Source organism: Oryzias latipes, chromosome 3 (assembly GCF_002234675.1).
Source record: "Oryzias latipes chromosome 3, ASM223467v1".
Classification (NCBI taxonomy): Eukaryota; Metazoa; Chordata; class Actinopteri; order Beloniformes; family Adrianichthyidae; genus Oryzias; species Oryzias latipes.
Window position 1 is genome coordinate 12256660 of NC_019861.2, and position 21584 is coordinate 12278243.

Sequence of the window (21584 nt, forward strand, 5' to 3'; positions counted from 1 at the left end):
GATGGTAAAGAGTGAAGGTCCAAGAACAGAGCCTTGAGGAACTCCGCAGGTGACTGTGTGTGTGTGGGATTTAGCATTTCCCAGAGCCACATATTCTGTCCTGTTTGTGAGATATGATTTAAACCAGTTGAGTATGTTCCCAGAGAGTCCAACAGTAGTATGAAGACGGTTAAGGAGAATGCCGTGATCCACAGTGTCAAATGCAGCTGATAGGTCAAGAAGGCAAGGCAAGGCAAGTTTATTTGTATAGCACAATTCGTACACAAAGTAATTCAAGGTGCTTCACAAAACAGAAAAATGCATTAAAATCACAATACATCATTGAAATAATCAACGTAAAATTTACTTTAAAAGAAAAGAAAAAATTTGAAAAATGATTTAAAAATAAAGGAAGGAAAGGAAAGAAAAGTGCAGATAGGACCTTTCAGTCATATACACGGCTAAACAGAAATGTTTTAAGTCTAGATTTGAACATGAACACAGAAGAGGCCTGTCTTACGCCTTCAGGGAGGCTGTTCCAGATTTTAGCTGCAGAATATTGAAACGCTGATTCCCCTTGTTTAGTTCTGACTCTGGGAATCAACAGGAGGCCGGCCCCTGAGGTCCTCTGAGTACGAGATGGTTCATATGGCACTAACATGTCAGAGATGTACTTTGGTGCTCGGCCATGGAGAGACTTGTACACAAGCAGAGCTGCTTTGTAGTCTATTCTTTGAGGTACAGGGAGCCAGTGCAAAGACCTGAGCACAGGACTAATGTGATCATACTTCCTGGTTCTGGTCAGGACTCGAGCAGCAGCATTCTGGATGTACTGAAGCTGTTTTACACCTCGTTTGGAGAGGCCGGTGAGCAGGCCGTTACAGTAGTCTAACCTACTGGAGACAAATGCATGAATAAGTATCTCCAGGTCTGGTTTTGACACTATGTTTTTGATTTTGGCAATGTTTTTCAGATGGTAAAATGCCGCTGATGTTACTGACTTGATATGGCTGTTAAAGTTCAGGTCAGAGTCCATGATTACCCCTAGGTTTCTGACTTGATTTGAGGGTTTAAGAGACAGAGAATGAAGGTAGCTACTGACTCTTTCTCTTTGTTTCTGTGGGCCAAAAATAATAACTTCGGTCTTGTTTGAGTTTAGCTGGAGAAAGTTGTTCTGCATCCACGCACTGATCTGTTGGAGGCAGTGGCTGAGTGAATCCACCGGCTCATATTCACCTGTTGTCAGTGATACATAGATCTGAGTATCATCTGCATAGTTGTGATAAGATATGTTATTACTGCGTATTAACTGCCCTAGTGGCAGCATGTAGAGGTTGAACAGAAGGGGTCCCAGGATCGATCCCTGGGGCACACCACAAGTCAAGGCCATGTAGTCTGAGACACAACTCCCAATTTCAACAAAATATTTCCTGTCTTCTAGATAAGACTTGAGCCAACTTAGGGCAGATCCAGAGATGCCAACCCAGTCTTGGAGTCTGTGCAAAAGGATCCCATGATCAACAGTATCAAAGGCAGCGCTCAGGTCTAGCAGAATTAAGACAGTGACTTTGCCATCATCAGTGTTCAGGCGGATGTCGTTGGTTACCTTGATAAGAGCAGTTTCTGTGCTATGATGGGGTCTAAAACCTGACTGGAAAACATCAAATGAATTGTTTAATAAGAGAAAATCAGTGAGCTGTTGGTAGACAACTTTTTCAAGGACTTTTCCTAAAAATGGCAGATTAGAGATAGGTCTGTAATTATTCAGTACAGTGGGATCAAGACCGCTCTTCTTCAAGAGAGGTTTAATGACTGCAGTTTTTAAGGCCTCTGGAAATATTCCAGATTGAAGAGACATGTTAACTATTTGAGTAATTGATGGCAACACACTGTTCAGGACAGACTTTAGAAATCTAGTGGGTAACACATCAAGGCAGCATGTAGACAAGCTCAGACGGGTGATGGTCTCTTGGACAGTTTGGTCAGTGACAGGTACAAAGTGAGTCAGCTTAGAGTGAGTAGGTGGCCGTTCGATAGTTATATGTGTTGTGGAGTTGATGGCTTTTTTAATGCCCTGAACCTTGTCATTAAAAAATACAGCAAACTCATTACATTTAGGTGTGCAAACTAGTTCTATTGGTAGCTGGGTTGGAGGGTTAGTTAATCTGTTTACTGTTGTGAACAGGACACGAGAGTTGCTGCTGCAACTTCCAATGATTTCAGAGAAGTACCTTTCCCTTGTTCTGCATAAGATCTGGTTGTAAGCATACAACTCCCCCTTATACATTTCATAATGAACCTGGAGTTTTGACTTGCGCCACTGTCGTTCAGCTCTGCGGCACTGTTGTTTCTGTGCCCTGACTAGATCATCGTTCCTCCAAGGAGCTTTCTGTCTATGTTTTCTCAATTTAACCTTCATAGGGGCAATGGCATCCAGAACATTCAAGATGCTAGAAGTAACAGAATTCAGCATTTCATCAACATTGGCACCAGAGGCATTTTCAAGGTCTATCATTTCTACAAACTGTGCCCTAGTGCTCTCATTTATTTGTCTCCTTTGGACAACTGCAGGGCCAGGCGGTGGTTTGGGAGAAACAGACAGGTCAAAGAATACACAGAAATGATCAGAGAGGGCGACATCAACCACACTGACATTGTGAATATTAACCCCCTTTGTGATGAGCAGGTCCAGAGTGTGCCCTCTGTTGTGGGTGGGGCAACTCACATGCTGAATTAGATCAAAGGTTTCAAGGACACCATTGAGCTCTTTTGCATTTTTGTCATTGACTTTGTTAACATGAACATTACAATCACCTGTAATGACTAGACCATCAAAGTCTGTGCACACAACTGAGAGCATTTCAGTGAAATCATCAATGAAACTTTGGCTGTGCTGAGGAGGTTTGTACATAACTATGCAGAGTAAGGGAGGAGTTTGTTTTAACTCAATCTTAAAGGACACATACTCAAATGAAGAAAACACACCAAATGATAGTCTGCGGGTTGCAATATTATCTCTAAACAGTGCAGAAACGCCTCCACCCTTTTTATTTTCTCGTATTTCCGATTCATGTTTGTAGTTTGGGGGAGTTGATTCAACTAGAACTATGTTTCCTGTGTTTTTGTCAAGCCATGTTACAGTTAAAAACATAAAATCAAGATTAAAAAAAGAGATAAGATTATTGATTAAAAATGATTTGTTGCATAAAGATCTGACATTGAGTGCAGCAAGTTTAAGATTAGTTTCCTTGGGACTGGTCAAAACCTTCTTGCAAGGGATATCAACTAGATTTCTGTGATTGGACAGTCTAACTGCCCTTTTTTGCATTCTACGTGGTGCAACTACAGGTATAGCACCAGAAGGAAGCTGTTCATCACAGGGCCCCAGTTTGACATAACCTTTCCTAGGGCACTGGGGGCCCGTTTCATCCTAGCTCTGGGGGATAGCACGTCTAGAGGCGTGCAGGGGAGGTCGAGTTGAGGGTAGTTTGGGTGATTGAGCAGGAGGAGCGGGAGCTGGACGGGATTTGGGTGAACGATGGAGGGGGCGTGTTGGAGGGGCTTTGGATGAAGGACGTGTTGGAGGGACTTTGGGTGAAGGATGTGGAGGGGGCGCTGGAGGGGTAGGAGAGCTCCTGTGTGGTGTGAGGCTCACAGGTGTTAGGGGAGCCATCTTAATTCCTGACTTAATCAGGCTATCAAAATGGCTAGGTAGGGCCATGGGTGAAAGTGGGGGGGGTGAAAAGGAAAGTGAGTCTTCACTGGGAGTAGATGTAGCAGGGGGCGCCCAGAGCTGGTCAGATGGTGGTATTTCTGGGGCCAAATCTGGTGGTTGTTGTTGTGGTTCTGCGGTTGGGTCCTTAGCTGGCGGTGGTTGTTGTGATGCTGGTGCAGCTGAGTCCTTAGATGGAGGTGGTTGTTGTGCTGGTGCTGCTGGATCCAAGTCATTGACCGGTGGTGGTGGAGGTAGTTGTTGTTGCCGTTGTGCTGTGGTTCCTGGGACACTGGCTCGGTCCTTCCTTACTGCCTTTTCAGGGCCTTGGCCTCTTTGCCCCAGAGCGTGGATGAGGTTTTTCACTAACTCTCTTGCTCCACCTCTGTTCAGGTGTGGGCCTCTTCCCATGAATAGGTCCTTTCGTTTCCAGAATGTATTGAAGTTCTCAATGTAATGGAATCCTCTGGAAGCACACTCTCTGGAGAGCCAATTGTTCAGCTGAAACAGACGGCTGAACTTGAGTGACACCCCATCGATGTTAGGAAGAGGTCCACTGATGAATGCTTCAACCTCTACTTTGTCGATCTCTTCAAATAACTTGATGAAGTCTTTTTTCAGACGTTCAGATTGTTCTTTTTTGATATCGACAGCACCTACATGGATGATTATTCGTTTAACTCCTTGGTACAAGACTTTAGATAAGAGTCCTGTAATCACTGGAACAGTAGAACTTGGGCAACATAAAGTTTGCATTCTTCTGTGGCTGACTCCACTGATAGCGCCATCTCCAAGCAGCAGCGTATCTCTGACCTTGACGTTTGGCACAGATTTTCTTTCTGCCTGTGCTTTGTTTCCAACATTATAACTCCTATTCTGTGGTCCAATTTCACTTTGTTCTTTAACATCACATTGTGTTAGGGGTAAAAATCTGTTTGTGAGCTTTATTTCGGATGTTTTGTCATCTTTTCGCTTTGGCTTAACACAGAGTTCCTCCGCACAAAGTTTTGGAAAGGACACAACATCACTCAGGTCTATGTCCCTGTCATTCTTCTCATTTGTAGTAAGAGTGGGCTTCTTACCACCCGATGTCACTGGAAGGGTCTTGTGAAGTCCATTTTCAGTTTCCAACGTAAATATCCGTGTTTGTAGCTCTTTTATTTCTTGTTGGTAGATCCGACAGCGTTCACAGTGGGAGTTTGTTTTTCTTCCTCCTCCGGACATGTCGCTGGCTTGTCAGACGTAAAAATATTGATTTGTATAGGTGGAAGTCACAAAAAAGGATGACCAGTCTGATATTCCAGGATTTGTGGATGGAGTAAAATAATTAAAAATGATTAATTAAATGATTAAAAAGCAAATAAAGCAGGAAGCAGCAGGAGCAGGGGAAAAAGCGTCTGCACTCTTTTGCAGGGGGAGGAGGATGAGTAGAGATGGGGAGCCCTGGTCCGCAGCCATGAGTAGGTCATTCATGACTCGGACCAGGGCTGTCTCTGTACTGTGAGCTGGCCGGAAGCCAGACTGAAATTTTTCATACAAGCTGTGCGTTGAGAGATGATGGTGGAGTTGAGCGGCGACAACTTTTTCAAGAACCTTGGACAGGAATGGTAGGTTGGAAATGGGTCTATAGTTTGCCAAGTTATCAGGGTCCAGTGCCGGTTTTTTTAAGTGTGGTCTAATGATGGCGGTTTTGAGAGCAAGGGGAACATGACCGGCTTGTAGTGATTGGTTAATTATAGTTGCGATAATTGGACTGATAATTGAAATGTTGTCTTTGATCAGGGCTGTTGGGAGGGGGTCAAGTGAGCAGGTTGAGGATTTCATAGTCCTTAAGATGGCCTCAACTTCTTTCTGTGTAGTGGGTGTGAATTCAGAAAGGGGCCTTGGAGCTGTTGGTACAGTCGTGTTTTCAGATGAGGTGGGAATAGTAGTAGTGGGCAGGAAGTTAGATTTTATGGAAGATATTTTGTTGGTGAAAAAATCCTTGAATCTATCACAGCTGCTGACACTAGCGTCACTATGGGTAAGTGTGGGGGGCTTAAGCAGAGAGTGTATGGTGGAAAACAGCTGTTTTGAATTTCCAGTGTTGCTATTGATCTTGTGGGAATAGAACTTTTGCCTGGCTATTTTAAGGGCTCTACAGTAGAGTTTTTGATGGTCTCGATAGGCCTGTTTGTGTACTGTCAGGTTGTTTTTTATGAGTCTTCGTTCCATGGTTCGTCCAAGTCTTTTAAGAATTCGCAGTTCCTCTGTGTACCACGGGGCTGATCTAGTGAAAGAGACGGTTCTTGATTTCAGGGGTGCATGGGATTGCAGAATGTTATGAAGTGTAGAATTGTAGCGGTCAACAGATTCATTAACTGAGGTGAGTGGTGATGGCAGAGAGAGTTTTTGTATATCCTCTTGTATGGCTGCATGGTCAATGTTTTTCAGGTTCCTGAAATATATTTCCCGTTTTGTGTTTTTATGTTGGTGAGCTAATGCTAGTTCCAATGAAATAACCTTGTGGTCAGACACGCCCAAGTCATAAACTTCCATGTTGGTAATAGGGGCTGTGTCCGTGATAGCCAAGTCAAGAGTGTGTCCTTTAGAGTGTGTGGGTTCTTTTACATGCTGTGTTAGCTGTAAGGTGTCAAGTAATTCCAAAAACTCGACAGCAGAGCAGTTTGTAGGAGTGTCTACATGTAAATTGAAGTCTCCTAGTATGAGCGTACTAGGTGATGTTGCGCATATTGTCGTCAGCAGGTCTTGGAGTTCATTGAAAAAGCCGGGGTTTATTTTGGGTGGTCGGTAAATAAGAATTACTGTTATTGTTATTTTTTCTGTTCTGCATTTGAATAACAGGCATTCAAATGTAGACAGTACAGGTGTTGAAATGGGTGTCAGATGAAGGTTTCTGCGGTATATGACAGCTAAGCCTCCTCCTCGTCCAGTGACTCTGGCTTTTTCAAGGTAGGTGTAGTCTGGAGGGCAGGCTTCATTTAGTGACAGGTATTGCTCTGGTTTATGCCAGGTTTCAGTTAGACACATCATATCAATTTGTCTGTCAGTGATGTGTTCAGATATTAAAGATGTTTTGTTTGAAAGTGACTGCACATTAAACAATTCAATTTTTAAATTAGGCATTGCTTTCACTCTTGGAAGAGAGCGGAGCATCCGGTAATCCACTCCGCGTTTTTGATTTCTCCAGTGATGTGGATTGTTATTAGTCCAGGTAGTTGGCGTGTTCTGATGACGTAAGCGGCAATGGAGTTTTGCGGCAGCAGGAGACCGGCAAAACGGGTTGCTGGGGTATGTCCAGATATTGTTCAAGGTATCTAGTTTGTAGGGATATTGTGGGGGGCGCACAGATCGACGGATCCCTGCGCTGTCTGGTGTGGCCGTGGCGGAGATTTTTGAGGTGCTTGAGTTTGTGGGTTGGCATGACGAGGCCGGCCATGGAGTTTCCCTGTTGTTCCGGGGGTGCGTCGGCTTCATCCATCCAACATCTGAGGTTGTTGAGGTCGCCGGTGTCGTCACAGCGCTCATTCGAGGGATGAGAAGGTTCGGGTGAGTACGTTGATTCACTTTGTAGAATGTACGTAGTGAATGTACCTGAAAGTTTCCGGAGGTGCTCCTGTTGTTGGATGGTGGAGTAGAGAAAGGTGTCTCACTAGAGCTGGCAGCCGGTCCGGGGCATTGATGGATATCACCGGACAGCAGAAGGTAGACCGCAATGACCAAAGCAAGGCTCTGTTGCGGGTTTAATTTAATTTCAGAGTGCGTTTTTATACGCCGGTAGTAGTGATGTGGATGGACGAAGGTGGTAGCCAGCGCAAGTTTCCCGAATCCAAAGTGCTTGTTTAGTTGGAATTTCATTTTTGGTATTTGAAAAATAAATGAGGGTCCAACGAAACGCAAACCGGATGGAATAGCATCCCGCTGCAAGATGCAAAAGCACTCTAACATGCAGGCTGCACCCAGCCATCTTGTATGTTCCAACCAGTCTGCAACGTTACTTGGTCACACCATAGGCAGGGTTGCCGCCCTTCCCCGAGTGTCGACTGCATGGCAGAACTGGCAGTCCAAGCGATCCAATTGCTCCCGGTGGGTGCACCCTCCTCACATCATCATCGGCTCATCTGACAAATAGTCTGGCGGTCCGAATGCGTCCCCCGTGCGTGCACCATGCTCCCAGGGCGCGCAGGTCCAAGCGCCCCTGGGGACGTGCATCCTCCTGGCCGGGTGGGAACCTTTTCCCAGAGTGGAAACCTTTGCTTGAGCGAGCGCCTGATCAGCTCTTCTTTCCTATTATACTATCTCTCAAGCAAGAGCAGGGACGTGTCCGCATGCAGCATGCAAAGAGTTATCGAACACAGCAAACAAAACATGCAAAAACCACTCCATCATGCAATTAGTCACCTGCTCACCTCACACACACACACACACACATATATATATATATATATATATATATATAGATAGATATATATATACATATCATCAGTCTGGCCAATCAGAAGTGGTTAAAGTCTCCACTTCCTTGTTCTGATTCTGCTCATAAAGTCGCTCAGTTCTAACAAAAATACCAGCTAAAGCTCGTCTTCAGCAGTGTAGCTTTCCGTTGGATCCGGTGTGAGACTGTGAAAAAAATTAACAAAATAATGAAGCTCAGAGAAGCGAATCTGTCTGCGTTCGGCGGCTATTTGCAATACATCTCCCATGATGCATTGGGTTAAAGTGACAGCGTCTCAGCGCACAATGAGTTGTCCTTGTTAAATGTCTTCAAACCACAACGAACACACATCAAACAGTTTTTAAATCTTCTAACTTCACTTTTAACACATCTTTTAGAAAAACAGCTGCAGCTTCCAGATTTTTCTGCCACAATGATCACAGAAATGCACGTGAGATTGTGGAGGGGCTGTAGATCAATACAGACTATAAGTGATAGATCAAAAGACAATTGGAGTGGGACTTTAAAAGTCGAATTGTTCAGCTCTTTTGTATAATAAGGCCTTTTCTCATCGTCTTATCATGAGAAGCCAGTGCTTCGTATAACCTAATAAACAGACAACAGCACTGTTATTTTCTGCAGTTTTTATCATGGATTTGAATGTTGTATGGGTGGAAGGTTGTCTGAAATCATCAGGGAGATGGCCTCAGAATGTAGCTGCATAAAACTGAAAAGCTGCTTCTCTTTATTATTTTCTGATGCTGGACATCAACTGGTCTGTCCCTGAACTTCTCAGAGTAAGAGGCAGTTCACATGGGACCAACAAGTCAGCGATGTTCTTTGGAGCTAGGCCAAGGAGAGACTTGAAAACAAGCAGAGCTGTTTCAGATTCTATTTTCTGAGCGACAGAAATCCAGCGCAGTGATATCACGTAACCAATGATCTACTGATGTACTTCCTGGTTTCAGTCAGTGACGTGTTTTCCAAACTTTTCAAAGCTTTGCTGTTTGGCCCCAGGCATGAGAAGCATTCTCCTTCTTCACCTTTTCACCTTTTCATCCCTGAAGCCTCACTGATTCACAAGTCATTTGCATTGACACTGTCTTTCTGCAGCTAAAAACCACAAGGGTAAAAAAACAACAAGACTTTTTTGTTTTTTCAGACAAGTGGTTATGCAAATTTGCTTTGTTTTCATAGCCTGGTTTGATTCAATTATGCTTTTGTTTCAAACCAGACTGACAGTTTTAGTAGAGGCCAAAAGGATTAATCTTATTTTAATGTTTTGGACTAAGGTTACGGACTTTGAATGATGGAACTGTGACAGGAAAAGTTAGTTGACGTGGTGCAGAGAAGGAAGGTAGAGGTAGAAGGTAGTGTGTACAGGAGACCAGATGGAAAGGTAGCAAGGCTAGAAGCTTAGGAACAGGATTCAAGTTGTTGTGCTTTCAGGGTGACAGAGGAGTTCAAGGTGGAGGTGGGATTACATCAGGGATCAGCTCTGAGGTCTTTCCTGTTTGCAATGGTGATGGACAAGCTGATGGATGAAGGTTAGACAGGAATCACCATGGACTACAATATTTGCAGACGATACTGTGATTTGTAGCAAGAGAAGGGGACAGGTGAGGAGAAGCTAGAGAGGTGGAGGTTTACCCTGGAAATGAAAGGAATGAAGGTTAGCTGCAGCAAGACGACCTGGGACTTTTATTTGAGCAGTTGGAGCAGCCGCTTTAAGAAGGTAGTGGATGCGCGAAGTCAATTGACTTGAGTCATAGATAGATGTGGTGGACAGGATCCATTGGTTTTCCAAAGTCCAACTGTCTTTGGAATCAGTAAATACATTAAATGGAAATAATCTAAATTACCATTTTTTTCTTTTTATCTTGTGGCCTATAACCTAGTACCAAGTGATCAGTCCGTAGGCCACCACAGCCGTCTTGAGTCGCTGTAGCTAAAATCCCCATCTGCTGAAAGAAACGTGGAAAAAGAATGCTTGTTTTTTTTTGGAAACAAGCTTCTCTTAACCACAGCAAGTCTTGCACAGACAAAAAACTGCTTTCCTATCATTTCCATTTTTAGATTGTATTTACTTCCAAACAGATGCAACAAGTACATAATTAAGACTGTAATCAAGCTGGAAAAGAAGGAGGGGAAAAAAACAGCTCTGCCACACGAGCACCTTTGAAACAATGAGAGCTCAGTTCATTAGCAGTAAGCTTATTAATCATCTAACAGGCAATTAGCAAGCTGTTACCATTGGCGGCTGGTATGTAAATATATTCCTTGGTTAATTTCTTCATCAGATAATCAAAGAAATGCTATGAAAATGAGCTCTGCCACTATGTAAATGATCTATGCTGCTAATTGCAAACTAGTGTTTCAACTTGGACGTGGAAATGACAGAGTAATGGGTTGGCACTGAGGTTATATGCCAGGCTGCCGAGGGAGTGAAACTAGTCACATCACAGTGCAGCCTGTATGACAATTTATGGGCTGTTCAAAAGCCTTCCTTCGGCCCTTCTGTCAAACAGATAATAATCACTGGCTGACAGAGGTGAACCCAGGAGGGCTGTCCATGTGTGAGAGTTTAGTTCCATTCAAATCCCATTGCAGTGAGGGGTAAGACCAACCCTTTAGAAACCAAATGAGTTCCCACCCTATTCTCACCTTGCCAAGACAGTCATTGGGAAATGACAAAAACAAGAAAGTGAGGCAAATCACACAAATGTGTTGCACTTCCTATTAGCAAATTAGTCTTCACTGCACATGTGCTCTTGTCCCATGCCATGACTACACTAACAGGATATCAAGCCATGCTGAGAAGATTTTCTGGCAATCTTCTGCTAAATACGCAGCACAAAAGCACTAATGACACTCGGGCCTGAAATTCATCATGGCTGTTCATAAAGCCTGCGCCAGCATCAAGCTTCCCTTCGGCCTTTGCTGCTAATCTATGCAGTGCAGGCTCAAAGAAGCCATTACAGCTCTAAATACAACATGAGCGTCACAAGCAATGTTTGTCTCCACACGGAGCAAGAAGCAATAAAACCGAGGCCAGGAGGTAGATTGTGATCTATGGACATCAAATTAAGACTCTTAATCTGACAGTTTGTCCCTGAAAGATGTTAATGGGCACCTGGGTGATCTGCTCTAGCCTTTTACATGAATGTAGGTCTTATTGTAATCTTCATACCATGCTATTGTTTATGTGTCTACACCACATGAATGCATCATGGTTCACTCAACTAACAACCATTCACACACAAGTATCCATATCCTGCTTATGTGCTTATTAAGCACATAGGTCTAATCTTCCAAATATTTAGCTGTTGTGGTCATTGTCTCAAGTACAACCAACTTTAAAATGCTCACTGGTCAGTGCATCATTCATTCAGTCTCTAAAATATAGTAAACATATAGAATAAAAAAAAACGTAATAATTACAACAGTCATAAAACACAGCCGCCTTAGCATACTAGTGAAAATCACACAAATAGACAACCATCCACACACATTTCTCTGTCATTACATGAATTATCAAAAAGTGCATTTCATTGTGCATTTTCATAACAGCATTGAGAATGATGATTGCAGCTGTTTGTCCTTGCATTAATGAGTCTGTAACATCTGCCAGATGGCAGCAGTTCAAACAAGGAGTGGCCTGGGTGTCTGGTGTCTTTTGTAATATTCTGGGCTCTTTTATGGCACAAGGAGTGATGTGGTTCTTCCACTGAGGGGAGAGGGGAGCCAACAGTCTTTTGGGTGGTGGTGATGACCTTCTGCATTGCTTTCTGCTGAGCCACTGCAGTGTTGGGACACCAGCAATTGTTCATGTAAATAAAGAGCCACCCTCCTCTGCCCCTTACCAGAGTCCTCTTGCACAGTGTAGCTCGATAGCAGTGTCAGGGATGGATTGATGAAGCCAGGTCTCAGGGATGAGTAAAGGCACATATATTTTGCGCTGTTGTTCGTCGCGATGTGTAGCCTCAGTTCATCAATCTTGCTTGCGAGGGATCTCGAATTTGAGAGAAAAAGAGTGGAGAGCGATGGTTTAATTGGTTGTCTCCGTAGCTTGGTTGGCAGACCAGCCCTGGAGCTTCACTTTTGCTTCCTGTCTATCCGCCACCTAGGAAGTGTTGTATAAGTAAGGGTTAATGGCCGACGAAGTGTGCATTTTTACTTTTTAACGCACGCCGTGGAAGCCTGAACCGTCCGACGCACACTTCGACGCACACTTCGAAGGCCATTAACCCGCTTATACCATGGTCACTTACAAAAGAAATAGACCTAAAATTGTAACAAACTACCTTTCAAACTAATTTTGGTTTAGTGTGGTCAAAACATTTTTTTGCTGTTCTACCAGTCAAGGGTTTGAACACAACTTGGACTGGTAAGATGGTAAATGACATATACTTATTCAGTGCTTTACTACCTTAAGGCCTAAAGCCCTTTACAATCATGGTGTCATTCACCCATCAACACACACATTTGCCAACCTGTAAACAGTAGCAGTGGTCATCAATAACAGTAAAGTTTGCTGTTTTTTATTTTTTTTAACAATTATTATTCAAATTTTGGACAATTTGGACGATTTTTTCTATTTTTCTTTCTTTTTATTAACTTGTCCTGTCCAACAGCTGGCAGACAGATGAGAGATGAAGGCCTTTTGTGTTGGACATACTTTACTTTAACAACTGGGATAATGAATCTTGTGACAAACCACAGGTATGTCTGAATGAACCCCTTTTGTAATCAAGGCCAAACTTTATTCATTTTAATCATATTTGAAAATCTTTTGTTTTGGACCGGACGGAAAAGGAAAGGAGGGAAGAAGAGAGAGGGATGTTAGAGAGGGGGGTAAAACCATGAAGCAGCATAAAGCAACAAGTTTCTGGATGTTAATTACTACGGTCAGGTTCAGATGTAATACTAATCTAGAAGGGGGGGGGGGCTGTCCACACACACACTCAAATGTTATAAACATACCTGTTGGCTCCAAAAATGTCCACATGTCAACATGTACACAATACAAATACTGTTCCCACACACATACCTATGCATTCAAACCAACTAGTGTGAAACATTTCATTCAATCACGCAAACTATTTGTGCAAAGGTGAGCTAACACCTGTGCTCAAGTGAGTATTCATTGTCCTCTAAAATGGATGATGGAATGTAAAAAAAGGAGGGAGAGTGCCCTTGTCTTCCCCACACCAAGACCCCAGTCGCAGGAGCAACGCCACACGGCAGCAGGTAGAGAACAACCCCCCCCCCGGAGATCACATTCGCCACTCAGGCCAGGGCCCGCAGGAACGCCGCGGGGCCCCCCGAGCCAGAGATCACGGAGGCATGGGGGGACAGAGAGTGCAGCTCCAGCCCAACCAGGAGAGCAGCCCCCCCGCTGCGCCGGGAGAGGCTGGGGTGGGGCCCTGCCAACGCCAATGCAGGGCCCCACCCCAGAAGAGTGCCCACAGCCCCAGCCTCATCACCACCCAGGAGTTCTGGGCATCCCCCCGCCCCAACCCCAGGTACGAGCCAGGACCCCCCAAGGGAGACCCGCCCCGCGCTCCAGACAGCCACCCACCCGGCCCACGGTTGGTCCAGGAAGGAGCAAGGCAGGGGCAAGCCCCCGCCCAGGAGGGGGGAACCCAGGAGAAGAGGGGTTCCACAACAAGTGTTGTAAACATGGCCCGACCAGGCTCGGCCACAGTTGGAAATATGGCGAGGCCCAGCACTCAGGGGCAAGGACCAGAACCCACACCACAGGGACACGGACACCCCCAGGCTCTGATGTGATTCCTGGCTCTGGGCCTTGCCAGAAAGCTCAGGGATCCCTCTCCCTGCGTGGAGAGAGGGCTGCCGGGCCCAGGAAACCAGCACCCAGGGAACATGGACGCCATTGCCAAGGGCCCAGGACCCCCTACCAGGGATGGGGTAGGGGACAGATGGTCCTAGGTCCTAAGTTTTTAATTAGACAGACATTGTGAAGTTAAATTAATTTCTTTAAAATCAAAAATGTAATTTAAAAAAATTAACGATTTAATCAGTCCATAAATACTGTTTGCAAACATTTGCAGCATATTAGCCCAGTTATCTACAAATATTGCTAGAAAATAGGTTATATTTATTGATATTATACTGAAACTTCCATTTTTTTAAGGGCTATATTAGACTTTAAGTAATCAGAACTATGTATCTGACAAAAAATAAACAAAAAGACGAATGCTAGCTGAAGATTTTTCCAGCTAAAAAAAGTGAAAGACAATGTGCAGTAACTGACTCATTCTCTAGAGTCCAGCAGGAAAAAACACAGTGCAAGCTCTAAGCATTTTTTTTGTTTTCACCTATCAAATACACATGTTTTTCATAGAAAAAAAAGACATCCCCATGCAAGAAACCCTCCAATTAGGCCATGCCAGCGAGTCACATGCTCCTGGGTTTTGCTGCTTAAGTGCTCCCAGATTCCGCTATTGTTTCCACTGCCTCAAAAGCACCAGGCTGTGATGTGTGGCCCAATCATAAGCGAAACACATCCCTTGTATATTAAAATATGCGTGACTACAGGCCGTGTTATTTTCCCCACATGTTCCCTGGTCTGCGATGCGAGCACACTGATTTATTGACGCTCGGCGACATAGGAAGGAGATAGTAGATAGCGTAGCAAGAATCTAATGCGCCACAACTGATGTGAAAAGCAGCCCAGCATCTGAAATCATTTGCAGTTGTACTCCCGAGGTCCCAGTGATTTACGGAGACATACTTCAGAGGGCCCTGGTGCTTGCCAGAGAAAACTAGTCACATCACATCAGAAGCAGCGACATGTAAATAAATGGTGGGCCAGTGGATTCTGTCCAGGCACATCGCTGTTTCAGGTTTTCATTTGGAAACTTCAAAGGAGGCTATCAAGTTTCACTCTGCAAGCCTCTCTACCCTTCATCACCACCATTTATGAATACCCTTCAATGTTGCTAGTGCCTTGACTTGTCAGGCTGAAGTACTACAACAAAGAAATTGGACCTATATCTAAAAACAAGCTAATTAGCAATGTCCATTCTTTTAAAAATCCTTTACCACAATCAATGTCGAGTTTTTGAGGTGTCAGAGCCAATCGAATCAACCAAATTGCAGCAGGATGTGGGCAAGGAGTGACATCTATAAAGGGAAACAATTAGCAGGCGCTAGAAGGAGGGAGTGCTTACCAGAGCACAATCCGCTAAAATCAATAACAGCAGTCAGGCTATATTGTTTCCAATGAGGAAAAAAGTGTGCCTAGGATAAAAAGTACTCAATATTGGTGTCTGGAGCCACTGAGAAGCTGAGTCAGAAGTCAGGGGTTAGTAATGCAGATGGAGAAAGAGGTGGAAAGAGGAGTGAGGAGGCAAACAGCAGGAGCAGGCTCCCACCGTCTGAAGGTTAGTAAACCCTTCCGGTTACAAATAATGAAGATTTGACTGAATATCATTCCAGGCACACTTCCATTTCCTGTCATCCACTCAGCTGTACTGCTGTGTTAAAGCTTTTCATTTATTGATTTAATGCTATCTGTGACTTTTAAGGCACCTATTTATTTTTAATACTGTATTAAAGATTTAATACAAACTAAAATTGGTATTCCTCTAAATCCCGAATAACATGTTTTGTTCTTTTGTTTCTGATGAATACAGGGACGGTTCATGCTTTACTAGTCAAAGAATTTATATTCAACATACAAATCTGTATTTTGTCACACAAAGTGTTCTATATAAGGAATTCATTTCATGCTACTGACTTAAATGCATTTACTGCTTGGGCTGTGCAAATGTAGCTGTCAGCAAACCTCTGATTGTATAATAGACAAGCTAATCTGATCCTAAAGGCCGTGTCGCACAGCCACTAACTACATTTTGCGCATTTTGTACGGATAAAAATTGGGCATGCATGAAAAAAGTGAGAAAAGTTATGGTCTTCATGTGAAATTTTGTAAAGAATCACGAATGAACCACAATGAAGCCACAAAAGAAGTATACATAAACCACTCAAATAACACGTAAATCAACAAAGAAGATGAACCGTGTGAAGATTAGTGTTGTTTATATGCAATTGTTAAGTGATTCGTGTGTCAATTATGTAATTTGAACGTGATATGTGTGACGTATACACAATATATAAGTTATACATCAGTGGTACATGCATGGAAAGTCCATTAGATGTACGTGGACATACCTGGAGCGGTCATGGAAAGCCACAAATTTGTGTTAACATGTTGCAAAAATCACACAGAATTGCATGAGATTACTGTAATGATTGCAGATTGACTACTTAAATTACGTATATGCTGCATAATTCTCAATAAACCCAAAATTTAGAACAGAATTCACGCGCATATGCGTCGGCCGAATACCTCGACGGACATCTGCGCACATCCACGAATGACAGACTCAAGAAAACTTTTTGGACTACGTAAATCATGCATGTATCCCGAAAGGCTGAAATTTCATACATGCAAAAGGGCAAAAATGTACGTAGTGGCTGTGTGACATGGCCTTAAAGTGGCACTTAGGTAAGAGTGACAAAAAACTAAGTCATCACTCTCCATATCTACAAACGCAATGTCCTAACTTCCTGCTGAAGTAAAACAGCTGAGAATATCAGTTTAACTACAGAGCAAATCGTTTTTCCTCATGTCGTTTTCACAATTACTGTGAAAGGTGACATCAGGTAGTGAAAAATAGTTAGAAATAAGGTGACATCATCTTATCTTTCAAAAGCTAACTTTCAAAATGGAAGCAGCATGGAAACTGTAGTCTGTAATGCTACGATCACAATGTTCTCAGCAATGTGCGTTCAAGCAGCCACTTCCAATGAAAAGTCTATGTTGACGTGCATAAATGCAAATTTTGGGCTTCCATATTCAAAACTTGCATTCATTCATAGCTTTTTAGGTTTTTATGACCGTATTCACACACTACATGCAAAACGCATGGCCATTAAACATGCATTGCAAGTGAAACCAGGTCGAACTTTGACCAATCAGGGAATTAGATTTGTTAGTGACCAATGGATGACGTCCCCTTTCATTCACAAAAGTACCAATCGTTTGAAAATTGATCATAAGGGAGAAATGAACAATTGGGGTTTGTGCCCGGCATTTGGTACCAAGCCTCTTCCAACTATAAGTGGTGGACATGTGTAGTAAACAGTAGAAGAAGAAAAAGAAGAAGTCACTCACTGTTTTTCCATTGTAAACACTATGGACGGAACATATGTCTAAGAATTCGTGTCAAGCACGTTCTTGAATGTGCATCTAATGCCCGGTGTGTCCATAGTTTCAGAATTCACATTTTTCATCCTAATTTGATTGGAAAACTGATCAGAATTATGGGGATTTAGGAACATTTTCTCATTTTTGACAGGGTTTTAACCTGGTAAAAACCAGCCCAGATAACAAGACAAAGAACTTTTTTACCAATTTAAGAATGTAGGTGCATATATCAGAAAACACAACCATGTGTATAAATAATGTGCCTAACATGACAAAAAAGCCATACAAACAAGTCCAATCAGGGTAGGATGTGGTTTAGATTTCAGATAAAGGAGGATGAAAAAAATCTGATTTAATCAAACTGAAATTGCTGCATGAATAAGAACCAAAGTCTGACTTTTCATCATTTACCAGTATTATTCGTCAGACGTGGCACCTTTAATCGATATTTGATTGCTCGATTTTAGCTCATGTACGACTGCATGTTCAACCTAAGTTGTGGGAACTCGCTGCTGGCTGCACAGATGCCGTTCTTATCAGCAGCAGACCTGACGTCACCAAGTACTTTTGAACAAGTGATCACAGAACCAAGTCCAGGTCTGACAGCAAAGGTTCTTGATGCTGCAGCAACCTTGAGATTAGAGAGAAGAAGAATTTTTACAAAGGCGAAGGATATGGATTCATCTGGTGACAGGTTCATTACCAGTTTAAGGAGGTGGAGGCTAACAGCTACACGGGCTGGTTTCCACAGTACAGCTGTTTGAAAGTTAAAAAAGACTAAATATATAAGTCTAAGATTGTGTAGTTGAAGAGAATATAGATCATACTTTTTGGTTTAGCAGCTTTTAGGCTGTAGTGCATGTACAGTATGCCTGCAGTTACAGTGACTGGAGTAAAGGCAAACCTGAGTCAATGGGACTCAGGTAAAAATGTTGTTAAATATGAAGAACCAAAGGCTGCATTTAAAGAGATAAGTGTTTGATCTTCAATGAAATGATCAGGCTTTAGTCTGGCAAAGTCATAAATAATCTCATAGGACATTATTATAATCGTGAAAGGAGCAAACATTTTGTTTTCCACTTAAGCACTTTATGTATTATTTTAGAGTAAATCCTCCTGCTGTTTGTTTTTAGTATACAGTAAAACTTTACTCTGATTTAAGATGTTTTTAATTGATTACTTTGTGAGTTAAATATAAATCTGTTGGCTGATATGTTGTTTAACCCTTGTGCCATCCTATGACCCCACCCTTACATTGATGTGTTCTCCTTACCATGACAAAGGTGGATAAAGGTGGAAAGATTTCATGTAATCCATGGACACCAGTGAAGATCACAAATCATTGAAGAAAAAAGGTTCAGCGCACTGTCTAGTGGGTCTAGATGACCCCACTCCCAATGTCAAAGTGCCTAGGATAGCACAAGGATTAAAGAGTATTAAAAGTTACAGGGAAATCTTTCAAAGATCCAACTACTGATTGCTACACTTCTTTGAGTTGTAAACATTTCCTCAGTGCTAACATGAAGTCAGTCCAGTTGTAGTGTAAGCTCAAACACAACAGAAGTGCTGCAGCACAATGAAAAACATTATTTCTGCTAAGGATTTTTCCATCAAATTAATTTTTTTTAACTGAATAAAACTGTTTACAAATCATCAAACAGAAAAAAACTTTTTTTTATAATTTTTTATTGAAGGTTAAACTGGACTTCACCCTAAAGTCTGTGCTGCAGGACTATGGCTGACAAACCTGTTGCCACACACTTTCTGCATGTTTGAAATGTTCAAATGGCCTACCTGTGCTCCTGTACCTGGCCGTGGACCTCGCCTCTGGCTCGTCTTGCGCCCCTCTACCATCCCCCAATTTCATCTGGGTGAAGCCCATCCACTGTTCAGAGAAGTAGTTGTAGAATTAGATAAGCTAGTTCTTCTACAACAGTCCTGGTAAATCGCCTGTCCATCCTGGGAGAGGACCCCTCCTTTACCGAGAAGGAGGGTCTAGGGCAAGGATGCCCAGTTTAGTTTAGTCTGTTTAGTTTATTTTTGCAATTAGCCATGGTATTTTATGACTGATTATATGTTCTTGAGCCCTTTGAGACGACTATTGTTGTAACATTGGGCTACATAAATAAAATTGAATTGAATTAAATTATACTGAATTGTCCACTGTGCTGGGCATACTAATGTGAGGCACATATTTCTTTATAAATAGTAGTCACTCTAACTTATGCCATGGTCACATGTTCAACTGCCATCGCGCGATGGGGCGGCAAACTTCAAGATTAGCTGCCAGAACCCAATTTCTTTTTAAATCATTAGCGTGGTCATAAATGCAGATGGCCAACCCCCCCCCTGTGCTGGGGGGGGTTGGCGGGGGGCCCTGCTCGGGTGGGGGGGGCCCAGCGGCGCCGGATGGGCTGCCCATCTGCACCTGGGGCTGGGATCGGCCCTTCCCTGGCTCTGGGACGGGACGGGACAACCCTCTCGGGGCCCCCGGTCGCTCTGGGTGTCACCCGCTTCGGCTGCGGGGTCTGGGGTGGGGTGGGGTGGGGGGCTTGTCGGCCCTGTCCTGTGGGGGGGCGTTCTGGGGGGGAGGGGGGGCCCATTATTAGTACGGGTCGGGGGGGCTAGCGGGTCGGGGTCTCCGCTGAGGCAATCAGTGGTTGCCTCGGCCGGTTGGCCTCCTCGGTCCCGTCGAGGCCTGACCAGAGCTCTTCTAGGGCCGGCGTCTGGGGGTGGGGGCCTGGGCTTGCTCCGGGGGGGGGCGACGCTTTCTGGCTCCTCTCTCTCTGTGTGGGGTGGGTGGTGCCGGGCCTGGGGTGTCGGCGCCTCCGGGGGTGGGCCCCTGGGCTGGGTGGCCCTGGCCCCTTTGCTGGGGGTGGGCTGGGGGACGGCTGTTTGACCACCGGGGGACAGTCTACCAGCAGTCCCCAACTTACCCCCTTCCTTATATAACCTCATATTAGGGTGAGGGGGTGGGGGGTTTAGCCTGCGATGCGCCTTGGGGGGGGGCTACTTGGGAGTGGCCCCCCTCCTATGGTTGCCGTATGGAGTGGGCCCCCCCTCTTTCGGTTTTATTTGCACCTTAGACACGTAGGGTCCTTGGTAGGGGGGGTGCTTGGACATCACTGCCAGCAAGCAGCAGATGTCCTCCTGGCACCCTACCCGCCAATTTTAACCGCACCTTAGACATTTAGGGCCCCTTGGTGTGGAGGGTGAGGGGACATCACTGTGAGTAATCAGGAGATGTCCCCTTAGTGCCCTACTCGCCAATTTTAACTGCACCCCCCTTAGTACACACACCCCTCCCCCTTCAATATATACATTCAAACATAAACACACACACATGCACACAAACACCCTCTCAAACACCCATACACGCACACACATTTTACAAGGAAGGTGGGACCTGGGTCCATCTGTCCCCTACCCCGTCCCTGGTGGGGGGTGTGGGCCCCTTGGCGATGGCGGCCGTGTCCCTTGGGTGCCGGCTCCCTGGGCCCGGCGGTGCTCTCTCCGCGCGGTGGGGGGGTTCATATTACACCTGAGCCGGGGGTGTTCGTGTCCCTGGGGGGTGGGTCCTGGTCCTTGCCCCTGGGCGCTGGGCCCCGCCAAACTTCCAACATGGCCGAGCCTGGTCGGGCCATATTTATAACATCCCTTATGGGCCGCCCTTTTTTCCCCGGGGTTCCCCCCTCCTGGGCGGGGGCGGCGGGCCCCTGCCTTGCTCCTACCTGGACCAACCGTGGGCCGGGTGGGTGGCTGCCTGGAGTGCGGAGCGGGTCTCCCTTGGGGGGTCCTGGCTCGTACCTGGGGTCGGGGCGGGGGGATGCCCGGAACTCCTGGGTGGTGGTGGGGTGCTCGTCTGGGGCTGTGGGCGTCCCTCTCCGGTGGGGCCCTGCGTTGGGCTCTTCCGGCGCGGCGGGGGGCTGCTTTCCTGGCTGGGCTGGGGCGGCGCTCTCTTTCCCTCTGCGCCTCCCTGCTCTCTGGCTCTGGGGGCCTCGCGGCGGTCCTGCTGGCCCTGGCCTGGGTGGCGGTCTTGGTCGCCCGGGGGGCGGTTGTTCCCTGCCTGTTCCCGTGTGGCGCTGGGGGAATTCCGGCTGCCGCTGCTGCTGCGGCGGGGGTATGGGTGTGGGGGTGGCTGGGCGCTCCTCCTCCTTCTTTTCACATTCCACCATCCATTTTAGAAGAACATAAACACTCACCTGAGCACAGGTGTTAGC